General features: G+C 35.8%; 2 long non-coding RNA genes across 2 annotated transcripts; both read left to right on the forward strand.

The window, feature by feature from the left end:
- Positions 1-19,673: 19,673 nt before the first annotated feature.
- On the forward strand, positions 19,674-22,565 carry LOC146915179 (uncharacterized). Its single transcript, XR_015014495.1, has 5 exons — positions 19,674-19,719; positions 19,875-19,957; positions 21,970-22,009; positions 22,101-22,197; positions 22,364-22,565. It is a non-coding gene; the product is annotated as an uncharacterized LOC146915179 (long non-coding RNA).
- A 1,671-nt stretch (positions 22,566-24,236) lies between these two features.
- LOC146915180 (uncharacterized) lies at positions 24,237-27,097 on the forward strand. The gene is made up of 3 exons (XR_015014496.1): positions 24,237-24,684; positions 25,359-25,554; positions 26,864-27,097. It is a non-coding gene; the product is annotated as an uncharacterized LOC146915180 (long non-coding RNA).

The raw sequence follows: 27,097 nt of genomic DNA on the forward strand, positions 1-27,097 counted from the left end.
ATGTAATTTATGTGAAAATGAAATGACCTGGTTCATAATGGGCTGAATCTGAATTCAGTACGTCATCAATCAAACAATCTTCACCTAAATGAAAACTCCCTCCATTCCTCCATGATTTTAACCTCGGGCACCGTACCTTCAACCAAAATCTGCTCATTCCTATTTACCACCTCCAAAGAAGAAGCAGAAACAAGAATACACGCGTAATCTAATCTTTCGTTTTCCAAATTACAATTATATGCTCTTAAATACCAACAACAATAACGAACATTGAATATTGTTGAGGAAATAAACAACAGACATGTAAATAAAAAAATAGATTATGATAGCATCTATAATCTGGCCATTTATTTTCTAATTGGGCCTAACACTTAATTAGTCCAATGGACCAAATCAAGTTTATTATACACCATGGGATTGGAGATCAAAGATTTCCATGACTTGCAGATGCATTGGAGTTGAAGAATGAGCTTTACCAGAAGCCTACAAAGAATCTTTGGTACTAAATCGAAGGGAAGAGTGGAAAGCAACGACGACGTTTGGGATCCGGTGTTGGTAGTCAATTTCTGCCTCATAATGGCGATTGTTTTCATTTCCAGTGATTGAGAAGGAACATTTGGATCGTCGCCCTCAATATGGAATGAAATTCTAAAAGATCAGGGGAAAAGGGAAGAGAAGCAGATTACGGCAAAAGCGTTTCTTCTTAAATTAAGAAGCCCTAAACTTGAATACAGTAAGGTGAGAAGGTTCACGACGTTTCTTTACAGTAGAAGACATATTTAGGTCACTTGACAATTTTTTCTTTTTCGATATAAATAGTTTAAAATATATGAAAATAAAAAACTACATATATCTAAATTATATTTTTTCTAGTATATCTATATTTTATTGAAGGAATCTATTTTTTTAGAGGAAAAAAAGCTTATAGCATTTCATTATATACCAATTTAATAAGACATGGCGGTACATCATCAAAAGTATGATGACTAGTTAAGAATGTGGACTAGCAAGATTATTACTGTTGAAGATCATTTGTGTACGAGTGGGTGTTGTGATTCCGAATCAGCATCTCATTTGTTCCTTCAATTTCGGTTCACTTTGGCTTTTGGTTTGTGCTTGGCTTGGTTTTTCATCAGTCGATCCACTTGATTTTCATGATCATTTAGTTCAATTTTCACTTGTGTTTTGACTTTATGGTAGGAAAGAAATGCTAGAGTTATTAATGATAAGGAAAAATCTATAGTGAAAATGTTACATAAGGTTAAACTTACTTCATTCTGGTGTGTAAAGGAAAAACATATAGGGTTTTCTATTGATTTTGCAAGTTGGTGTCCGATCCCCTTTGATTGAATGGGTTTGGCTGATTTCGTCTTGGTTTTCTACTGATCCTTGTATTGAACTTTTAAGCATCTGCTTAGCACGCCTTGTGCTGAGGAGTTTTCTTTTTGTGTTGTTAATAGAATTCCATATTGGCTTGTTAAACAAAATGTATACTAGGAATTTATATATATTTTTGTGTTATTACATATCTATCCATATTATATTATATTCAATTGATATCGGTTTTAAGTTTATCATAAATAATATTGGGTTAAATAAGTTTTGCTCTAGATAAATATCTTAAAATTTATTTTTAGTTCAATTTAATTATTTTTAACAAGGTTTGGTCCCAATATATTTTATGTCTCAACTTTTGATGTTTGCTTTCAAGTAAACTCATCTATAACATTATAGAAATATCTCTTGCGAAAGTTTAAATGGTATGAAGAGGGGGATGAATTAAATTTAATTTTTGTTTGTTTTTAGTAGTTGTTCTGGACTGGCTAAATACTTTTAGGCCCAATACAAACACATCCCAAATTCCACATTTGACAGCTTTACTCGCAACACACCCCCTCCCTGTAACAACCTGTTTTCACTAGGTTTATTTTATGTATTTATTATATGTGTTTGTATGTGTTTATTTGCTTGCTTGTGTATTTGACTTGGGATTAGTGAATTTTTAGCCTAGAATGGTATTTTAGTTATTTTAAACACTAAAGGTATTTTGGTCATTTGGTGAGTAAGGGTAAGTTAATAATTTTAGTTGGAAGATTATTTTTAATGTTTTGGAGAGAATAGTTATTTTTACCAAGTTAGAAGTAAATAGTGATAATTATTTTGAGATGGTAAAATAATAAGATTTTAATGAGTTAAGTATATAATGTAGTAACTTTTTAGAATTAGGTGGTAAGAATTGTTATGCCCAATAAGAATAGACTTACCCCCATTATTGTGGTATAAATAAATAACTCATGTGTGGAAATTAGGGTTACACTCATCATTCATTCACATATTTCACAAATATAGTGTGGCTAGAGAGAGAAAGTAGATAGATAGAGAGAAGAATAGAAGAAAGAAGAGGAAGAACTTAGAAGAAAAGAAAGCAGCAGCTAGGGAGCTAGAAGAGGAGAGTGAAGCCTTAGCTATAGATTTTTGAAGATTTGAGGTAAGGGGGATAATTCTATTCTACATAATAAGTTATAATTTCTTTTTCACTTATGAGTGATAATTGTCACACATTTCACAAATATAGTGTGGCTAGAGAGAGGAAGTAGAGAGATAGAGAGAAGAATAGAAGAAAGAAGAGGAAGAACTTAGAAGAGAAGAAAACAAGAGTTAGGGAGCTAGAGGAGTAGAGTGAAGCCTTGGCTAGAGATTTTTGAAGATTTGAGGTAAGGGGGATAGTTCTATTCTACATAATAAGTTATAATTTCTTTTTCACTTATGGGTCATAATTGCTTCGTTTGATTTGTGAAAATTATGATGATGTGTGATGAAATTCGTGCTCTTCTTTGATGTGTAAAATTGGGTAAGTTGAAAATTTATGGAATTGAAGTGTTTATATGTTCAAGTTTATAGTTGGGGTTTGAAATAAGTTTTTTTTTTCTCAATTGTAGCTTAATTGTGTGAAAACCATGAATTTTAAACATGCTTCAAATTACTAATTAAATGTTTGGGTATGTTTGTATGTTGTTGGGTTTTGAATTGTTGGTATTGTTTGTGAAGTTTGGATTGAATTGTGGAAAATGAGTTTTTGGTGAAAAATGTTTATGATTTTGATTTTTATGTTGAAATGATGATATGACCTCATGATTAAATGTGTTTTGATGTGTCCTTAATGTATGTTAACTGCTAACAAAGTTTCTGTAATGATTTTGGGGAAATTGGGTTTTTTGTGAGATTTTTGGGTTTGTTTCCGAGAGGGAACCCATTTTTGGGTTCCCCTGTTCTGTGAGGCTCGCCTAGCGAGCAGGAACTCGCCATGGCGAGTTGTGCAGAATTGCACATGCAATTCTGTGCAACTCGGGGCGTACGGGGTTGTTTCCGGACACCCCTGAGTGTTTCTTTTGATGTGTTTGACTGTTGTTTTATCTTTAAAAGCTACTAGAACATCATTTGGGTTGGATTAAAATGATTTTATGAATTTGAGATGAAACTTTTCATGTTTACAACAAAGATCAATTCAAAACAGAAACATATGAACAAAATGCAAAAACATGAAACAGAGAAGGCTGTCACCGTACAATTTTGCTAAGACCTCCCTGTAGTATTTTCATCATAACTCAAAGACCAAACATCATTTTCACGTCAAACCAAAGCCACTAGAAAGCTAACAAAATTATCTAAAACTTTCATGTTTACGCCTAAGACCAATTCTGTACCGATCAGTACCAGTTTTTATTTTAAATTTGGAAAAGTTGTGCTGAAAGTCCATAAAAATTCACTGTGACCTACGTGCAGTAATTTGACCATAACTCAAGTTCTATAAATCCTATTGACGTGAGACCAACGACATTAGAAATCTAACATCCATACCTACAACTTTCGTGTTTACACCTAAACCCAGTTCAAAACTTAAACTTGTCAAACTGAGACAATAAAAACGCGTTTTGCACATTGATAGCAAAATCGCAATTCAGCTGCGATTTTGCTTTGGGGAAATCTTTTCCACTTCGTATTCGATCCAATACTCTCCAAACTTGACCCTAATCATTACCCTATGATTACCATATCATTAGAACATTAATTATTCATCAACTTACTGTATGCAAATTCAAAGGGTTCTCAAATCTATTAACAACCTATTACAATTATTAAACCCTAATTCTTAAACTCACCAACATCTCATCCAATTCCATGGTTCTATCCTCAAAACTACATCCAATAATCATCCTATGGGTTATCTAAGGACTGTATAGAATTTCTACATCAATTCAACAAGTTTTCATCATCTAATCATCAAATCCCTCTCAAAACCCTAATTCTCAAATTGTCACAAACTTTCCCCAACTTGTTAGATGGAATCTAATGATTCAACAACTTAATATTAATGCAAGGTAGTCTTGTTGGAACAAAATGTGTTTAACAAAGAACCTTAAAGAGTTTTGATGATAACAAGGTATTAAAAATTGTAAATTGGACTAGCTAATATTTGTTCAAGTGTACAGGACCACAATTAAAAAGTTACATCATTAATTGGTTCTGAATGAACAAATAAAGACCAAAAGTAAATGAAGCTTAGACGCTTCTGAAGGCAATACGCTCCTGAAGAGAAAAAGCGCTCCTGAAGTAAAGCCGCTCCTGAAGTTAGTAAAGTGCTTCTGAAAAATAGTGCTCCTGAAGAATAGTGCTCCTAAAGACAAGAGGTCCAGAAGCCACATCATCAGAAGCTGCGTTATCAGAAGCTGTATCATCAGAAGCTGCATCATCAGAAGCTGCCTCATCAGAAGTCATTTCACCAGAAGCTGAAGATCAAATGGATTTGCAAAAGATTCAAGGATTGAAGAATCATCACTGCAAAAGCTGTCTATTGGATTCGAAAACATAGCAGAAAATTAGTGGAACATTGCAACGGTCATTTCAAAGGTGTTTGAAGGCATGTGCTTGAAATTTGGACGAAAGCGTTGACATTGTACTATTGTACGAACTGTACAACCACCTTCTCCACTACTCTGTTTTGTGTCCACGCCACAAGACAAGAAAACAGCTCCAGAATACGGCTTCGCCTGCATAGATGTTCCTTTGGATAAGGAATGGATTTCAAATTGGTTCTTCATAGGACAACAACCAAATCAGGCAAAAGATCATTGGTGAAAGATCAAGCTTCAACAACGACTCTTTGATGTGCTGGTAATTTCACAACGTCTCTTTCACACCTCTATATAAAGTAGTGAAGACTTAGAGTTTTGGTAATGCTGAACAAAAGACTCACAACATTATTACAAGTGCCAAACCTCTGCTGAAATTGTTCTGCATTCACTTAGAATTTCTGTGTCTCAAAGTCATATCTTAGAAATTCTTAAGTCATTGAGTTTGTATCTGATTTATATTGTGAGCACCTCTGATTGTATATCAAGTGTTCAACCTTAAACAATTTTCTGTGTAATTTTGTTTAGTTAGAAGTCTCTTGCAGTTGTGCTTGAGCAGGGAAGTCTCTTGATTGTGTTCTTTAGCAAAGAAAGTCTCTTGCTTGTGTGCTTGAGTAAACGAAGTCTCTTGCTTGTGTGCTTGAGCAATTGTAATTAGATATTACTCTTAGTGAAATCTCCTTGGAAGTGCAAGGGGGACTGGACTACTTCCGGGTTGTGGAAGGAACCAGTATAATTGCTTTGTGTCGTTCTTCTTCTCTCTCTGTTTTATTTCGCTGCATTTAGATTCTGATAACCACTTCAGAAGCTGTCTCACTTAGCTTCTGACCAGTGTGTTCAGTATTTAGGAGAAACGAAGAATTTTCCAAAACACAATTCAACCCCGCTTCTTGTGTTTTTCTAACCTTCAATTGGTATCTAGAGCATTGGTATGTTGTGTATCACTTAACCGTGTAACAGTCAAAGATCTGAGAAAAACATGTTTACTCCTCCTCCTACAGGTTCTGGTGATACTAGCTATAAAAATGTCTCACATGATTATAGTGATAGTAAGAAATCCAGTGTTGGAAAGATTCCAAAGTTCAACGGAGATGCTGAAGAATTTTCTTGGTGGAAAACCAACTTCTATAGTTATATCATGAGCTTAGATGAAGAACTATGGGATATTCTAGAAGATGGTGTTCGTGACCTTGTCCTTGATGAAGAAGGAGCTGCTGTGGATAGAATGAAACATACTCCAGAGCTGAAGAAACTCTACAAGAAGCATCATATTATCAGAGGAGCCCTTGTCACTGCCATACCCAAAGCAGAGTACATGAAGATGAGTGACAAATCCACTGCTAAAGCTATGTTTGCTTTTCTCTGTTCAAACTACGAAGGCAGCAAGAAGGTCAAAGAAGCTAAAGCTCTCATGCTTGTACATCAGTACGAGTTATTCAAGATGAAGGATGATGAAACTATTGAGGAGATGTACTCAAGGTTTCAAACCTTAGTCTCTGGGCTACAAATTCTAAAGAAGAGCTATGTTGCTTCTGACCATGTGAGCAAGATACTCAGAAGCTTTCCTGCAAGATGGAGACCAAAGGTGACTGCAATTGAGGAAGCTAAAGATTTAAACACTTTAAGTGTCGAAGATCTTGTTAGTTCTCTCAAAGTTCATGAGTTAAGTCTTAATGAACATGAGTCTACTAAAAAGAGTAAATCAATAGCTCTTCCATCCAAAGGCAAGTCATCAAAAGCTCTCAAAGTGGTTGAATATGAAGAGGAAGAACAATCAAGTTCAGATTCTGAACCAGATGCTGCTGAAATGGCCATGCTCTCAACCAGACTTCAATATCTGGCCAAGAAGAACAGAAAGTTTCTAACCAAGAGGAGCAACTCCAGAAGCTCAAGGAAAGAAGATCAGAAGGGATGCTTCAACTGTAAGAATCCTGGACATTTCATTGCTGAATACCCTGATCTTCAAAAAGAAAAGACAAAGGACAAGTCAAAGAGGTCTACATTCAAACCAAGCAAATTCGAGAAGCAGATCAAGCAGAGTTTAATGGCAACCTGGGATGATTTGGAAAGTGAATCTGGATCTGATAAAGAGGAAGCTGATGAAGATGCAAAGATAGCTGTTGGGTTGGTAGCAACAGAAACTTCAGAAGCTGGATCAGATTCAGACTCAGAAGATGAAAACGATGTATGTCTAAGAGCAGCACCAAAGCAAAGATCATGGTACCTAGACAGCGGTTTCTCAAGACACATGACAGGAGAGAAGTCCAGCTTCCTCAGCTTAACAATGAAAGAAGGAGGAAGTGTGAAATTTGGAGGCAACCAAACTGGCAAGATCATAGGTACAGGAACTATTGGTAATTCCTCTACCTCAATTAATAATGTATGGTTGGTAGATGGTCTTGAACATAACCTTTTGAGCATTAGTCAATTTTGTGATAATGGTTATGATGTGCTTTTTGAGAAAACCAACTGTACTGTAATCAACAAGGAAGACAAATCCATTGTGTTCAAGGGAAAGAGAGTTGATAATGTCTACAAAATCAATTTTTCTGAACTGGCTGATCAGAAGGTGATTTGCCTTCTATCAGTGAATGCTAAGAAATGGATGTGACACAAAAGGTTGGGACATGCTAACTGGAGATTAATCTCTAAACTTAGTAAGTTACAACTTGTCAAAGGGCTACCAGACATTGACTATCATTCAGATGCACTCTGTGGTGCATGTCAGAGAGGGAAAATTGTGAAATCATCCTTTAAAACCAAAGACATTGTTTCAACCTCTAGACCCTTGGAACTACTTCATATTGATCTATTTGGACCAATTAGTACTGCATCCTTATATGGAAGTAGATATGGATTAGTCATTGTTGATGATTATAGCAGATGGACTTGGGTGAAATTCATAAAGAGTAAAGATGTTGCTTGTGATGTATTCAGTAGTTTCTGCACTCAAATTCAATCTGAAAAAGAATCAAAGATTTAAAAGTCAGAAGTGATCATGGTGGAGAATTTGAAAATGAGCCATTTGAAGCTTTTTGTAAAAAACATGGAATTGTCCATGAATTCTCTTCTCCTAGAACTCCACAACAAAATGGGGTTGTAGAGAGAAAGAATAGAACTTTACAAGAAATGGCCAGAACCATGATCCATGAAAACAATTTACAAAAACATTTTTGGGCAGAAGCAGTGAATACAGCATGTTATGTCCAGAACAGGATCTATATTAGACCTATTTTGGAGAAAACAACATATGAACTCTTTAAAGGAAGGAAACCCAATATCTCTTACTTTCATCAATTTGGATGTACATGTTACATTCTGAATAACAAGCTCTACCTAAAGAAATTTGATGCCAAGGCCCAAAGAGGAATCTTCTTAGGTTACTCTGAAAGGTCAAAGGCATACAGAGTGTATAATTCAGAGACACTCTGTGTTGAAGAATCTATGCACGTTAAATTTGATGACAAAGAGCTTGAAGATAAAACTTCAAAGCAAGGTGAAAGTGTTGCAGAGATACAGGTTCCTGAAGCTACTCCAGAACCTGATCAGATAGCTGAATCTGAAGATAGTCCAGAAGCTGAACCCACATCAGAAGCGCAAGATGAAGCTGCTTCTGATGAAGCACAAGATGGCTCACATCAAGCAGATCCTTCCAGAAACACATTCAAGCACAAGTCTTCACATCCTGAGGAATTAATCATTGGAAACAAAGATAGTCCAAGAAGAACAAGATCATACTTCAGACAGGAAGAATCAATGATTGGACTGATCTCAATGATTGAACCTACAACAGTTGATGAAGCACTTTTAGATGATGGATGGATCTTAGCTATGCAAGAAGAGTTGAATCAATTTCAAAGAAATGATGTGTGGGATCTGGTACCCAAACCTCAGCACAAGAACATTATTGGAACAAAATGGGTATTCAGAAACAAGTTGAATGAGTATGGAGAAGTAACAAGAAACAAAGCCAGACTTGTTGCATAAGGATATAGTCAACAAGAAGGCATTGATTACACTGAAACATTTGCTCGAGTTGCAAGATTGGAAGCAATCAGGTTACTTCTATCTTATGCAGTTAATCATGGGATAATATTATATCAAATGGATGTCAAGAGTGCATTTCTTAATGGTGTCATAGAAGAAGAAGTGTATGTCAAGCAACCTCCTGGATTTGAGGATATTAAATATCCTGACCATGTTTTAAACTGAAGAAATCACTATATGGCTTGAAACAAGCTCCCTGAGCTTGGTATGATAGACTAAGTAATTTCTTAACCAAAAATGATTTTAAAAGAGGACAGGTTGATACAACACTCTTCAGAAGGACCCTTGGGAAAGATATTCTTGTTGTGCAAATATATGTTGATGATATAATATTTGGTTCTACTAATGCATCTCTTTGCAAGGAATTTTCTAAGTTAATGCAGGATGAATTTGAAATGAGCATGATGGGAGAGCTGAAGTTCTTCCTGGGCATTCAAATTAATCAATGCAAAGATGGAGTCTATGTTCATCAATCAAAGTATACAAAGGAGCTTCTGAAGAAGTTCAAGCTTGAAGATTGTAAAGTGATGAACACTCCAATGCATCCTACGTGCACCTTAAGCAAAGAAGATGAATGAGCTAAAGTTGATCAGAAGCTGTACAGAGGTATGATTGGTTCTTTGTTATACCTCACTGCATCTAGGCCAGATATTTTATTCAGCGTATGCTTGTGTGCAAGATTCCAATCAGATCCTACAGAATCTCATATGACTGCTGTCAAGAGAATCTTCAGGTATTTGAAAGGAACAACTAATCTTGGACTCCTTTATAGGAAATCCTTAGATTATAAGCTAATTGGATTCTGTGATGCTGATTATGCTGGTGATAGGATTGAAAGAAAGTCAACCAGTGGCAATTGTCAATTTTTGGGTGACAATCTTATATCCTGGGCTAGCAAAAGACAAACAACTATTGTTATGTCTACAACAGAAGCAGAATACATTTCAGCTGCAAGTTGTTGTACACAACTAGATGAAACATCAGTTGGAAGACTATCAGATAACTGCTAACAGTATTCCCATTTATTGTGATAATACTGCTGCTATTTGTTTGTCTAAAAATCCAATTTTGCATTCGAGAGCTAAGCACATTGAAATCAAACACCATTTTATCAGAGACTATGTTCAAAAAGGGATTTTAGATATACAATTCATTGATACTGAGAATCAATGGGCTGATATATTTACTAAGCCTTTAACTGTTGAAAGATTTGATTTTATAAAGAAAAATTTGAACATGCACTTTGTGTCTGATTAAATGTTTGCTTGCTCTTGAATAGGATTTTAGGTTCTGAAGTTAGTTCAGAAGCAGTAATCCATCAGAAGCTCTTTATTGAGGTTCTGAGGAAAACTCTCCTCTGATGATGATGTCAGCATCTGAAGTCCAGAAGCTGGATTTTATGCTTCTGAATAGTGGAGTTAGTGGAAATGTTGGGAGTTACTTTTTATGGTAACTTCTAGCCCACTAACTTGGTAGTTACTCTGAGAACTTCTGACGTGGCATATATGTATTGGTGTATAACTAAAAAGGGCAATGATGATTTAATAGCCTTGAAAGTACTTTTCACGCGCCCCCAATTTTGTCATTAATGTTATGTTTGTTTGTCTCTTTTGAATTGCAAACGTTTTTACTCTTAAACACTTTTTCAATTCACACACTACTCACTCACAACAAACACATTTGCTCTCAAACCTCCTGCGAAGTAAGCGCAAAAACATTAGAACCCTAAATTCTCTAAATCTTCTTCAATCTTCATCAAAATGGCATCATCAAGCTCGCAACAGGAAGCTTCAGACTCTTCTGCACGAATGGTTCCTGAATATGACTACAGAGGAAGAAGTATGAAACTGGAAGAATGGGAACTACAGGTTCAAATAGAAAATCCGGTGGATTTTGAATCACTCGCCTTCCATGAGTGTTGGATCAGAAGCTACTATGAAAAGCAAGAACTTATGAATTACTTCAAGATGTTGAATGGACCAACATACGAAGCATTGGTTATACACTTCTGGGTGAGAGCTAAGGTTTATGACAAAGCTGCGTCTATAGCTGAAGAAAGTCAAATGGTGTTGATTTATCCAGAACTGGAAGGGAAGACCAGATAAGAAATGGGACTTGAGCCATTTACAGGTGTTGAAATCAGGTCAAGTATTTGTGGTATTCCAGTGAGAATTGCAGAATGGCAGATAGAAGCTGTACTCCGTAGAGAAGCCTCTGGAAAATACTCTGGAATTGATCTCTCAAGTACAGCTGAAGAACGCATCTGGAAAGAGAAAGTAAACTTGGCTCTGTACAACTCCATGCAAGCAGGAAAGTATGCTGATCTGAGCATGGATAAGAAGCTGCTTCTGAAGATTCAGAATGAGGACTTGCTTCCATGTGGTGGAAGTGAGAAACCCAATTTGGCACAGAAGGTCTTTCTCCAGCACTTCATTAAGAAGGAGAAAGTGAACGTGCCAAAATATATGTTCAAGTACTTGATAGAGTGTCTGAAACAGAGTCAGCTGCAGAATAGAACCTGGGTACCTTATGGAAGACTCTTGTCAGAAATATTCTATCAAAGGAGGAGTCTTGGACAAACTAAGCAGTGTTGAAGCCTTCACAGATGAGCTGCTTGATACTAAGACTGGAAAGTTCATAAATGCACAAACCCTCAAGAATATGAAGTTGATCACTGTTGTCACCAAGCTTCAAACTGATTTGAGTGAATCCCATGTCAGGTCTGATCTTATGAAAGATTTTCCTCCAATCTGCAAAAAGGATCCTATTGATGTGCAGATGTACTACATCAAGGAACACTATGAGGCAACCAACCAGGTCATCAGGATGGATGAGGTACCTGATGAAATGTATGGTGGTGCAGTGCCTCTGGCAAAAGGCAGAAGAAGAAAAAGAAAAATGACTGCAGAAGAGTATATGGAAGTTGAAAAATCTGCTAAGAACGCAAAACCTGCTTCTGACAAGCTTATAATTGGTGGTTCTGCAATGCCATCAATGAAAGAAGCGGCTGAAGATATCAACTCTAGCGTGGTCCTGAGTACTGGTATTGCTCTTGATCAACCTGCAATACCAAAGAAGAAAAGGAAGCAAGCAGTAAGGAGGACCAAGGATTTTCCTCTTATTACCAAGAAGGCTAAAGCTGCTTCTACTGTGTCAGAAGCTATTGGAAAAGCTATGGAGATTGCTTCTGAACTTCAAGAGAGGGTAATAACAGAAGCATCACAACTTCTTAAAATTCCTGGCACTGCTGAAGATGATCAAATAAAGTCAGCTGATTGTTCAGAACCCTCTACAACAGGTAATATCTTCACACACTCAGAACCAATAGTACATGAGATATCCAGTGACTCTCCTTCACCCTCTTCAAAATCCTCATCATCATCTTCTGATTCTGATGATAATAAACCCATAAGTCTTCTGTTTCGTAAGCCAGTAAAAAGCCATTCAACATCAACCAAGACCAACAAAAAGCCCTCTCAGTCAAGCACTTTTAAGCCAGTTGGTCATATAATCAATAAGAAGATAGAAGAAATGGCTGAGCAGAGAAACAGAGTCATTGATACTATCCTCCGCCATCACCCTCAACCTCTTAACATTCAACCCCTCAACATGATTGTATCAGAAAATGTTGAGTCAACCTCAGAGAAAGCCTCTGAGACAACTTCAGAAGCATCCGCTTCTAATAAAGTTGTTTCAGAAGACCCCCCACAACCAGAACCTACAACTTCATCACCCCCAACTGTTCCTAAACCATCTGTTCTTGAACAAGTCACTCCTCAAAAGACCGTTCCTGAACATATTGTTCCTGAACAACCAGTTACTAAACCCATTCCTGAACCTGAATCTGAAACTGCTGCTCCTGAACACATTGTTCCTGAGCCAACTCCTGCTTCCATAACTCCTTCACCAGTACAAGTCATCAAGATCACCCACCATACTGGTGTATGTGATATGGACACAGACTCTGAGGATGATCAAGATGATCATGCCTCTGACACTCCTGACCAACCATCAACTAGCCAATCCTTAACTACAAATGACCAATCATCATCAAACCTACCCATGGTACACTTAGCCCCTCCAAAACCCTCTAAACAACCTTCACCTCCCACCATTTTCCTGGATTCTCAAGTGCTACAAGATGTGTGGGAAGATATTGCTTCTGAAGTTCTCAGACTGATAGCAGGAAGAAATGACTTGGGTCATCAAGTTACCTATCAGAAGCAATGGAGAAGGATCAAGGAAAGGGTCATCAACCTGATTTCAGCACTGCATGATTCCTGCATTGAGGCTCATGAGCAAGCCAAGCAGAAGCTGGAAGATTGGTTGAATGGAATGAAAGAGGATACTGGAGATGTAGAAATTCTTGGTACTTGGGTGAAGAACCCACTCAGTATCAGAGGCAGAGAACCTGGTGAATTCCTGCCTAAGGATTTGCATCTAATTATCCCTTCTGAGATCCTGGAGAAGAATGATGCACCTGACCTGGCTCTAGCTCAGAAAAACAAGGAGCTCAAAGAAGAAAATGAAAGGCTTGAAACAGAGCTACTAGAACAGAAGCTGAAGATATCAAAATTGGAAGCTGATATGCAAGAAGCCAAGATCAGAGAAGACAACTACAGAAAAGAGATGGACAAGAAGTATGCTGATGTTCAAGAGCTTCTGAAGAAGATTTTAGAGAAATAAGCCAAACCCATAGTTGCACACTTTTAACTTATTTTTTTTTTCTCTTTAGGCTTTTAGTATTCTATGATCATCTCTGCTTCTGATTCAGTTCTTTTCGCTTCTGATATTATATGCTTCTGAATTCTTCTTGCTTCTGAATATCATTAACTGTTTATATCATGAGTGTTGCTATTTGCTTTGATAATAATGCTTGCTATGCTCTGTTTATTTAATTTTTTTGAAGATGGTTAATATGCATTAAAATAATTTGATTTATGCTCTGAACCTTTAATCTTACGTTTTTCTCATCTCTTCTTTTTGTTTATGTCTTTTTGCTAATGACAAAAGGGGGAGTATATGTGATAGTATTTAAAGGCTTTGAGCCCCATTAATAATATTTGAAAATTTTGAAAATTTCTATCCTTTTGTTTTTACCTTAAAACGGTGTATCAAAAAGGGGGAGTATCAAATTTCAAATAAAATTAATTGAACCATTCTTCTTATCTATAAGTCAATTTTTTCAATGTTTTTTAAGCTCTGATATTATTGTGAGAAAAATGAATTTAATTAACCTGGATAGAACTTAGGGGGAGCTTACAAACCTCACCTTAAAGACTATCAGACTCAGGGGGAGTTAGAGCTTACAAACCTCAGACTCTGAGCTTACAAACCTCAGAAACCCCAAAGTCAACTCGTTAATTAGATTAAAAACAATTGACCAATTTTAAATACTGTTGTTTGTCATCATCAAAAAGAGGGAGATTGTTGGAACAAAATGTGTTTAACAAAGAACCTTAAAGAGTTTTGATGATAACAAGGTATTAAAAATTGTAAATTGGACTAGCGAATATTTGTTCAAGTGTACAGGACCACAGTTAAAAAGTTACATCATTAATTGGTTCTGAATAAACAAATAAAGAGCAAAAGTAAATAAAGTTTAGACGCTTCTGAAGGCAATACGCTCCTGAAGAGAAAAAGCGCTCCTGAAGTAAAGCCGCTCCTGAAGTTAGTAAAGTGCTTCTGAAAAATAGTGCTCCTAAAGACAAGAGGTCCAGAAGCCACATCATCAGAAGCTGCGATATCAGAAGCTGCATCATCAGAAGCTGCCTCATCAGAAGTCATTTCACCAGAAGCTGAAGATCAACTGGATTTGCAAAAGATTCAAGGATTGAAGAATCATCACTGCAAAAGCTGTCTATTGGATTCGAAAACATAGCAGAAAATTAGTGGAACATTGCAACGGTCTTTTCAAAGGTGTTTGAAGGCATGTGCTTGAAATTTGGACGAAAGCGTTGACATTGTACTATTGTACAAACTGTACAACCACCTTCTCCACTACTCTGTTTTGTGTCCACGCTACAAGACAAGAAAACAGCTCCAGAATACGGCTTCGCCTGCATAGATGTTCCTTTGGATAAGGAATGGATTTCAAATTGGTTCTTCATAGGACAACAACCAAATCAGGCAAAAGATCATTGGTGAAAGATCAAGCTTCAACAACGACTCTTTGATGTGCTGGCAATTTCACAACGTCTCTTTCACACCTCTATATAAAGGAGTGAAGACTTAGAGTTTTGGTAATGTTGAACAAAAGACTCACAACATTATTACAAGTGTCAAACCTCTGCTGAAATTGTTCTGCATTCACTTAGAATTTATGTGTCTCAAAGTCATATCTTAGAAATTCTTAAGTCATTGAGTTTGTATCTGATTTGTATTGTGAGCACCTCTGATTGTATATCAAGTGTTCAACCTTAAACAATTTTCTGTGTAATTTTGTTTAGTTAGAAGTCTCTTGCAGTTGTGCTTGAGCAGGGAAGTCTATTGATTGTGTTCTTGAGCAAAGAAAGTCTCTTGCTTGTGTGCTTGAGCAAAGGAAGTCTCTTGCTTGTGTGCTTGAGCAATTGTAATCGGATATTACTCTTAGTGAAATCTCCTTGGAAGTGCAAGGGGGACTGGACTACTTCTGGGTTGTGGAAGGAACCGGTATAATTACTTTGTGTCATTCTTCTTCTCTCTCTCTGTTTTATTCCGCTGCATTTAGATTCTGATAACCACTTCAGAAGCTGTCTCACTTAGCTTCTGACCAGTGTGTTCAGTATTTAGGAGAAACGAATAATTTTCCAAAACACAATTCAACCTCCCCTTCTTGTGTTTTTCTCACCTTCAAGTCTCACCCTCACCTTAGATTAATTCTTGAATCAGCAGCAGCGTTCTTCTTTCCAAAGGTCTTCTCCTCTTCTCTTGACTTTTCTCTTCTCTTCTCTCTTGTTCTCCTCTTTTCCAAAAAGCGGTTTAAGGTAAACTCTTTCCAACCTAAGCTTCTCTATTTATAACACCTTCTTATTTCTCTTACACCTCAAAACTACTCTTTTCCTCATAATCTTATTTATTTCTAAATTAAATATATCTCCCACAAATAACAAATATATTTCTACACCAAATAACAAATATATCTCTAACAAATAATAAATATATTTCTACACCAAATAACAAATATATCTCTAACAAATAACAAATATATTTCTACACCAAATAACAAATATATCTCTAACAAATAACAAATATATTATGCTAGTAAATACCAACATATAACATAACAAAATACCATTCATCAAAATAAATCGACTAAATCATAAAAAGACATCTAATCTCAAAACTACCTCCAAATCTACTTACTCTAATAATTCTCATATTCTTATAAATAATAGAATAATGCCACTTAATATAATACTAACACCTCACATATTTAAATAAATCACATAAATAGACTCTAACTTAATAAAAATAATTAAATAAAAAGGAGGGCGTTACAATAATTGTCTTCATTTCTTTAATTTCCTGAAATGGTGTAGTTGATAATCTATTATAGAGAGGCATACATAACTCCAACAAAGAATTGCATCACAAAATTATGACATTAGTGTATGTAATATACATTGATACATAGAATCGTATAGCATTTAAGCAGAAAAGTTATTTCCAAGAAAATAAAATAAATCTTTTGTCACAACAATAAATATAAAAGTGTAGTTCAAACTAGGTTCAGTTATTACAAAACATTATTGCGATTCTCAGAGCTATAGCCGTTTATTAGCTTCTTAAGTTTTTGAGATTCACATAGCTATATATCACTCCGGCTTCATGAAAAATAATAGATCTTAGGGAGTGTTACCTCATCCATCGTGTTAAGGCCATAACGACACACCTTTCGAGGTACCATTACCTAGAACTTAAGTTAGGTACGCACCCTTTCCTCACGAATAGTATTCAGGACCTGAGCTCCTTGGCCTATGACAAGAGCCCTACCAGGAACTTAACACCCCAATCACCGAAAGAATCCGCAAGAAGCAACAGGACGAAGTATTGCCGCTACCACTGAGATCGGGGCCCCGACACACAAGAGTGCCACCAGCTTCAAGATGCAATCGAAGAATTGATAAAGAAAGGAAAGCTAAGCCGCTTTACTGACAAGGGACACCCAAGGAATGATGCCCGCTGAAAATCACCAAAAAAGAAACGCACCTAGGAGAGAAAGGAGTCCCCACCTTGAAAGATGCAGGGCGCCATCGACGATGACTGAACAAATGTCGACAGTGGTAGTGGGGGTGAGAAAGAAGGAGGCCGAATATTTCTCAGAGCGATAATGGGCGGATTCTCCACATCGGGCAGAGAACCGAGGGGGTCGGCCAAAAGGAAGGTAGCTGAACAAAGGACTCTACATACAACACCTCCAAAAGTGGCAAAAAAGATACCACTATTAGGTTTTATCGACAGTGAGAAAGTAAACTGGGTACCAAACAAAGAGCTACCACTTGTTGTCATCGTGAGCATCTGTGGCCATGATGTCGCTAGATGCTTGGTAGACGAAGGCAGTTTGGTAGACATTTTGTACGAGGACGCTTTTGAGAAATTGGGACTAAGGAAAGAAGATTTGGAATCCTACGACGGTACCAACCTTCACTGGTTCAACGAAACAAGCACACGGTCATGAGGATACGTAAAACAATGTATAACCTTTGGAGAAGGAACGAAGGAACGCACGATCAAAGCATCCTTCCTAGTGATACCAATTGTATCCATCTACAACTGCATACTATGGCGCCCCACCTTAGTGGCGCTCTATACGGTTACCTCAACGGTCCATTTGAAAATTAAATATCATAACAAGAACATAGACGTAGTCACAATCCACGTGGATTTGAAGGGAGCCAAAAGGTGTCACAAGGCCTGGGGGAAGTTGCCCGCACTTCAATCCGCGTCGATTCTTAAAGAATCACGAAAAACCCCATGGTGCCCTGTCCCAAACTGTAATTACGCCGAACTGGACGCCCGCCACGAGGAGAGATACCCAAAGGGCTAGAAGGGGCAGGAGATGCCCTTTTCCATAGACGCAAAACTACCCTTCGAACGGCCTACTCCCGACATGGAGTTCAAATCCATCCAGCTAGACGAGAACTCAGCCATGATAGTCAAGATTGGGACAAACCTTCCACCTCTGGTCGAAGAGGGTCTCATCAAGTGCCTACGAGCCAACACGAACCTTTTCGCATGCTCTCTTGAAGAAATGCCTGGGATAGACCCCAACATCACCTGTCACAAACAGAAGCAAAATCTGTGAGCCGAAACAGGCGTCATCAATCCCCTGAGAAAGCACACCGTCGTGACAAGTGCACTAGACCAGTACCCATCACCCGCAAAAAGAACAACCATTCCTTACTTGAACCAAAACGAGGAATAGGAAGAACACCCAAAAGAAAGAAGAAAAATGTAAAGACTAAAAGGAGAAAAGAAAGGCTTTTAAAACAATAATACCGAAAGGAAAACTCTGAAGTATAAAAGGAAACAAGGGAAACTCCCCTTTAAATAGCCCCGAACCTGCCACAATGAACGGACCAGATTAGGAGAAACAAAGAGTCGTGAACTGAACGGTTTAAAATGACTTTGGAAAGCGAAATGCAGACAAAGCTACCCGCGCGTGAAGCGTTTTCCCCAAAGCGAGTGGAATTCACGAGGCTGACACGTGGAGAGTCGAACAAACGACTTTTCCACTGAAATGTCTCGGGCGCTGCTAAGCTAATCGCGCAGGACCAACAGCTATAGCGCCTCAAAGACAACGACACATCAAGCACCACAAAGGCCGAACTACCACAGGCGCCACGTAAAAAAGCTTCATCCACAGCTAAAGCCATTGCGCCCTAAAGGTCACAACGGCTTGGGGGGAAACTGTTCTGGACTGGTTAGAAGACCAATCACACGGCAGCACGTGGCACAACTGACATTGCCTTAAGGCTCCACACCTGAAGGCGCACGCCTGCTTAAATGCGCCGTGACACGCTGAAGCATGGTTTCGTGCGAGGATCACCCTACATGTGTCCTCCTCCGTCCCTAATCACGTGCAGCAAAACCCTGAGACAGTTATGACCAACGCGCGCCTATATAAGAGTGAACTTGCTTTACCATCAAGGTACACATCACTTTTCACAATACTTTCTACACACTTTTTCCCAGTTCCATTACTGAATTGAGCGTTGAAGTGCTAACGTGCCTGCGTGTACCTTCGTTTTACCATGATGACTCATCACCGTTGTACTGGAAGTCGTTATCGTTACATCGGAGCATTCTCAGCCACCGTTGCCACTCAACCGTTCTCACCGGACAGATATATATATATATATATATATATATATATATATATATACACAAACACACACACACACACATACACACACAGAGAGAGTTTAGCGCAGTCAAACGGGCACGGGAGTCTCCTATTTTCGTCTGGACACTAGTATTCATAACAAAAATGGAAGTATAAATTTTGTGAATTCACATTTGCTAAGACCATTTGTTTTTCTCTATAGCGTTTTTTACTCCCGTTTAAGTGGCTTGTTAAAATATGGTTTTGCTTTGACCTTGCCTTTAGTGTAGTTGTTTGTTTTTTCCGCGGAATAAGGCTATTTCCCCAACAGAATTTTTACTCGGTCTCTATCTACAATACTATACATTGCCTCACAATTGATTAAACAATCATATTTTGATTCCAATAGCAGGAAATCTCCATCACGTTGTTTCTCTCTTCTCAAAGCCTAATTCTGTGAGTCACTTTTATTCTTCATTTTTGGTGTTGAAAATTCGACACAATCAAACTTTCCTCTTTTTGCAATCAGATTTATTAATTGCAGTTTTCATTTGGTAATTTTGTTTTTAAAAATTCATTAAATCAAATGTTGGTGTCATTTTGTTTTCTAGGGAAGGAAAACATATGGGGTTGAAGACATTAGGATGATTCTACAAATGAATGGGTTGCTTTGGACAAAAAGGTGCTGCAATATGTATGTTTTTCACGAGTTCCTTTATTTTTAGTTTTTACCTTCATGTTTGCTTTTGTTTACACTTTCATGTCACACTATACACATTTGTCTTTTCATTGCTATAAAAAAATTAAGTTATTGTACCCACACAAGATTTAATTATTGTCATACACGACACCGACATGTGTTGTAAATTTGAATCACTTCTATTTTTTCAAATTATTATTGCTGTCTATGTGTCGTGTTAGCATAGTGTCCGATATTCATATCTAAGCTTGACAAGGCATCATCTCTTATACAAAATTCTTGCTTTGTTTCACTATCAACTAGAATCCTTGATTTGCCTTCAATATTGCTATACTAAAAAAATCTATTGCTCACTCATAATGGCCGCACCTTCAAGTTAGTTTACTTTTCTTCACCGTTTTGTTTTCATGCTTATATATTGCCATAAACAAGATAGCCAAAATCAATATTTTCTACTTGGGATTAGGAAGGGGTGTCAAAACATATGATTAAATATATTTTTCGACCCTAAAAATATATCAATTTTTGTTTTTGGTCCCTACCAAAAATTTTAATTTTATTTCTCGCTTTTAAATAATGGAAGTCCACATGGCAATTAATACTTTTTTTTTTTTTGAGGAAACATGGCAATTAATACTGACACCAATGTGATATGAACCTTTCAAAAAAACCAAAAATTTTAATTTTATTTCTCGCTTTTAAATAATGGAAGTCCACATGGCAATTAATACTTTTTTTTTTTTTGAGGAAACATGGCAATTAATACTGACACCAATGTGATATGAACCTTTCAAAAAAAAAACTAATGTGATATGAAAAAAGTTTCATCAACATGTTAATGTAAATTATAAAAAAAAAGGACCAAAGGATATGATCTTAAATCTAATTGATTGATCACACAATATATATTTATTTTTTTGAAGGGACAAAGTAAATATATATGTATAATATTATACAAAAAAGGACACTATATGAATAATAGTAACAATTTGCAATCCCGCAAAATCCTCCGAAACATGCATTGCATTGATTACAACCAATTTCCGGCTAAAAGCAAAATGACATTCTATTGATTACAGCGCACACAAAAACCCAATATAAAATACAAAATCATAGATTTGATGCTTTATCACGACCCTCTACTAACAATCACAATAGAACCAAGGACAAACGACAAGAATTTAGTGATGTGTAATTCTTGTCGTATGTCCTTTGTTCAAATGTGGTTGTTAGGAGAGCATTGTGACATCTCTCCATATTTATGATTTTGTATTGAGGTTTGTGTGTGCGCCGTAATGAATTCAATGTCAGTTTGATTTTAGCCCCAAATCGGCCGTAAACTTGTTTGAGGTATATGAACCCTCTCTGCATATATGATAGATTAGTTTTAAATACTTGTTTATTCCCACTTGTTTGGGATCAGCTGATGTGTAATAGAGATTTAAACGTTTTTTTTTTTTTGACAAAGAGATTTAAACTTAGTCCTTATGGATCACAAATCTAGACATTGACCTCTGCTACATGATGTAAAGTATATCGAAAACACCATTGAAGTTTTTTATTGATATCATGTTTGATTTCTTCTATTAATTTAAACCTTTATTACTTATATTTTAGATTTTAGGATTAAATAAGTAAATGGTCCCTCTAAATATACACACTTTTTTCTTCAAAATAAAATAAAAATATACACACTCTTGGTTTTAGTTCCTCTAAAATATTCCTTAGGATTTTGGTTCTTTAAAGATTTTCATCTATGTAATTAGTTCCTACTGTTAACTCTTCATTGAAAGTGCTGACATGATAGCGCCACATCCGCATGCTTAGTGACGTGGCACTGGCACATGTATTCTTGACAATGCTAACGTGGAATCTTTATTTTTTTTAAATATTTTTTTTTTAAAAAAAAAACTCTTAAATAATAGTTCCTCAATGAAAACCCTGAATAATACTATACACATGTATATGCAAGCCTATATTTTACACTATACTTATTATTTGAACAGAAATGTACTTGCAAAAGCTGTTGAGGAAGAGCTTGAAAAGGTAATTCTTTTTTTCTTTCTGTTTCAAGTGTACTAAGTTGTTAGCAATAGCATGCATAAATTTTGGTTTCTCACTCCTGGTTTATATGAAGGCCATGTCAGCTTATGGATATAAGATAGTTCAGACTCTCATAGTGGATATTAAACCAGATGAGCATGTGAAGAAAGCCAAGAATGAGATAAATGCTGGTATGCTTTCCACATTAGCATATATTTTCTTGTCAGTTTTGTTTCTTCGATTACATATCAAAAAGGGTTTGTTAAATCTTGAAAATTAGTATATATAATGCGGAAAACCATTAAGGACAATGTCTCAGACTTTTACTGTTTGTTTTACTGTTTGCTTGTTCTGCAGTTCTTCATAATTGATTAAGATATATGGTGGAAGTATCAGCAAGTTTAATTTAAAGATGTTGATAGAATGGTGTTGGAAACCAATTCGATGAGTTTCCCTTATTCCCTAATTTATTTATTCTAATATAAGATTTACTTGATGTGAAAATTATTTGTTGGCCATTATATGGAGATAATTATATGTCAATATTTTACAACAATAATCCCCTACAATTTATTTTAAAGTTTTGGGTGTTCCCAAAAGCGTAATACATAAACAATAATGTATTTTGACTATGAATTAGCATATAGAGCAAATAAAACTTGAACCACTAGAATGTCGGTGATATTATAACCTCTAAGAACATCATTCTGTTTGTGAATTAATAATCTCACCACACACATTGATCTCTTGTCCAAAATTCCAAAAAATTTCAATGCGTGTTGCATTTTTGCCTTACACCTATGTCTGATTTCATAAGTGACTCTAAATGGTCTACCCAAACTTTCATATAGACGGACTCATCTCCAACACTTATATAGGCCTGCTTAAATAATTTAAGGGACATCATCTCTATTGTCTTTATTTAACTCATGCATATTATATATGCATGTCCATGAATTTCTCAATTTTACCGCCAATAATATAATTAAACAATAATATTAATATATACACAACAAAATAAAGTGTGACAGAGTGCATAATATATGTCCCAAAATAAAATATATTTCACTCAAATTAAAGATATCAATATTATATTTTAATACATGACCACAAAATATTTAGATTTAACAATTACACATCTCACAACTCTTGGCATTTTGAGTAAAATTCATATCACTTTTCAACTACTCATTTTGAGTAAAATTCAAAATAATTTTAAAATTGTTACTGTATTATCTTTCACATTGAACATCGGTTATGAGCTCCATCATTGGGAAAACGTTTCACTAAATGTATTTTTTTTACTAGTGATTAAAAATATGTCATAAATGAAAACAAAATAGCAATTTTAACTAAATTATTCTCATTAAATATCAATGCATTCACTATTATGGTAGATACAAAGTGAAAAGTACAATAATTCAAGAATAATATACATAATATTACTTTAATAGTATAATTAGAGGAATAAAACGAATTAATTAATATCACGTTGAAAACTAAAAATGAATTTTACTTTGAGATAATTTTTTATTTTATAAATATTTTTTATTTTATAAATTTAACACTTATAATAGGAATGAGTGAATGTATATAAACAACAAAATAAAGAAAAACAAATAAAATAGACTGATTGGATTTATCTTACCATTGCCATTGTCACTGGCCTTAAGCACAATAAACATGTATTTAACACGTGGGATGGTCAGAACGGTGTAAAAATCGTAGATAAGACGTCGAAAATGTCGTCCTTTTGCTCAATACCCTCATGGAAGGTGCTTGCAAACACATGCATGAGAGAAGTTTAAAAGTCACCCTAAACAACTCCTACGCTTTGAAAAGCCAATAAGAATGTAGTCATCCAACCCTACTAATAACAATCAACATTCAAGAAACAAGTTACAAACTTAATTATCTCATGGATAATAAGCCACATGTTGCCTAACACAATTTACTTTCAGTTGTAAATTGCGTTGGGCAACATATGACTTATTGTTCATAAGATAATTATGTTTATCACTTGTTTCTTGGATATTGATTGTTATTAGTAGGGTTGGATGATTGCATTTTTATTGGCTTTTCAAAGCATGGGAGTTGTCTAGGGTGACTTCGAAACTTCTCCCATGCATGTGTTTGTAATCACCTTCCAAGAGCGTATTTGTAATACCCCGCATGAAAAATTAAGTATCAGTTATTTTATCATCGAAAAATTTAAGAGAAGGACAAAATGGTAATTGTGCATAAGACTTTTCAGGACCGAATCATATTATTCCAACGGACTATTGAGAATGGAATTTGCCGCTTAAAACTTTTAGGACATTTAATCGGATATTTAGTTTGAAGAAGAGTGTAAAAAGGGCAAAATGGTCATTTTTATTAAAATGAGTATATAAGACAAAACCATTAGAATTTTCCACACTTTCTACATCCTTCTTTTCCCCAAAAAAATCTGGTTTCTTCCCTTTTCCCTCACCCTCACAACCGACCTCTCTCCCTCTCACTCTCAAGTTCTCTCTTCTTTATTTTCTTCCAAAAATTCAACAAAACAATCACACAATATTGATTCTTGAAGCCTCTAGCTTATTTAACAAGCTCAGTCCTTCTCCTACCTTGCCCTGGTTGTGCCTCTTCTTCAAAATTCAGATTTTGGGTTCTTGCAAAATCAAGCTAAAAGTGAGGTAAAAGTGCTTATTTTGAGAAGAAATTTAAGTTATGTTGAGTAATTATAAGCATAAGCTGTTATTGCCTTTGGATTCTGATATAACTCTGTATTTTGGGCTGTTAGTAGTAGCAATTTTTCTGTTGTTGCTGTTTGGAATGAAAAGGTAGAAAGCTAGAAGCTAAAAGCCATAAGTTGTTCCAATAACTTCCATAACTGATTTTTGAAGTTAATATGTTAGTATTGCTGCAGAAATGGGATATGAGTTGTGTATACATGTATGTTTTGATTCTGGAAAATTTGAACAGAAAATGAATGGTTTAGAAGGAATAAGCTGTCAGTTAAGCTGTTTTGATCAAAAGGCCTTAAATGATTAAGTTGTGGATTCAAACTGATTTGTAAGTGATTAAAAGGGCTGATTATTCATGTTGGAAGTATGTGTGAAAGTTTGAATTGAAATTGATATGCTAAAAGTCATAAGTTTCTAGTTAAGCCGTTTGGAAAATAGCTTAAATTGGAATTTGAGTTGTTTCAAGTATTGTTTTGTAATGACCAGTTTAGGAGAGATATGTTAAACTGGTATATGAGTAATGGTAAAATTATAAGCTGTTTTAGTGATGATAAAAGTACTTAAATAGTAATTAAGCTATTTTGGAAGTGCTTAAATAGCCAAACGGCAAACTTCTGGTGCAGGGACTGAAATGGTAATTTTTCTATATGCTGGTTGATGAGTTAGGAGTATGTCACAAGTGGGTTGGACTGTTTCGGAAAAGTCAAGACCTATAAGTCAAGGCATAAGCTATTTTGGGAAAATGATTATAGAGTTTTGGAGATAGCAGAGCTGCAGATTTTGGGATAAACTGCTTGCAATTTGCAGGAATGATTCACGGTGAGTTCCTTTAGTTAGAAAACTTCCCTTTGGGTAGTTAAATTATGCCTTTAGAATAATAGAATATGATTTAGTACATTAGTACATAATTTAGTGACAATATGATTAAGATTTATACCCTTGCTAGAGTACTCTAAAATAACTTTTATGTTGATAAATATGATTATGGTAATGTAGAAGTTAGAGGAAAAATATTATGATAAGTTTTACGTGAGAATGAATAAATATGCAATTTCGGCTAACGTTACGTAAAGTGAGAATTGTTTGATTTTATTACTTTATTTCGACTCTTGGCTAATATAAATTACACTTTTAAGGTAATATAATGGTTTAGCTTGGCTAAGACTCCAATTCTCATTATTGCCGAATATGTAGCCGAAATTGTATTATGCATATCCTCTAACCATACACAACCATAGTGTATATTTATTTGTGTAAAGGAATATTTAGAGTAAAATAGCCATTGAAACAAATTATTCATGGGTAGATTTCCAATCATTGGAAAGTAAAGAATTCTAAGTATGAAAGTTCGGCTTAATTAGTCGGATTTAATTTATCAGGATATGGGGAAATTTCATAACCTTTTAAGAATGGCATATGACAACGATATGCCTAGAACCTAAATAGGTTAGTATCAGAATTAATTTCAGAATAAAGACAGAATCACTACGTCTTTATTATCAGTTTCAGGATGTTGTTATTATAAGAAAATCAGTTAAGATAAGTTATTCCTCTCTATCTCCCCGTCAGTAGTGGAGTTGAGGATTAACTCAGTTATCAGAAAATTAGTTCAAGTTACAATATTAAAACATGTTTAAAATGTGGCTTTCGCTATCCCGCCAGTTGGATACGAAAGGTTCCCGCCAGTTGGAACGGGCACTATCCGTGAGGATGACCCCACAATAATCAGAGGAGTCCGGTATCCCCGTCAGTTGGGTTCCCGCCAGTTGGAAATTAATACCGGTCAGAGTGGAATAAATTCCGGGGTTACTCCACCTGGGTTTATTCCGTAAAATCAACTCAGATAATATTGTTTGTTCAACGCTAACATTTCTAACATAATATGACAGACATTATGATTATGTTTATGATTTTGTCATTAGTATTAGAATTATATTAGTAATTCAGATAGCGATCCTAGTTATCCCCCGATCGCTCAGTTATGCATGATAAAACAGTATAAACCCGGAATGGGTTAAGTTTAGAGACAGATGGCGATCCTAGGTTCCCTGTGATTGCCTACAACCTAGGATAGGTGGAACTCACTGAGACATCCCGTCTCACCCCAATCCCTTTTATTTTATTTCAGATCAGCAGGTTGTACATGGCAAGGAGACAATACAGGAGGCTGAATGATATATTTCCACAAGCTCGTGTCGTATCAGTTCAGATTATTTATTATGGTTTCATACATGTATTCAAATAGCAAATGTACGACCATGCAGTGATGTATATATTTATTCAGTCGAAATTTTTATTATTGTAATTTTAATGTATCCAGTACTAAGTTTAACGCACATTCTAAATATTCTAGATAAGTTTA

This window comes from Medicago sativa, chromosome 6, assembly GCF_051527215.1.
Source record: "Medicago sativa cultivar Bolivia chromosome 6, Bolivia_mono, whole genome shotgun sequence".
In the NCBI taxonomy this organism is placed as follows: Eukaryota; Viridiplantae; Streptophyta; class Magnoliopsida; order Fabales; family Fabaceae; genus Medicago; species Medicago sativa.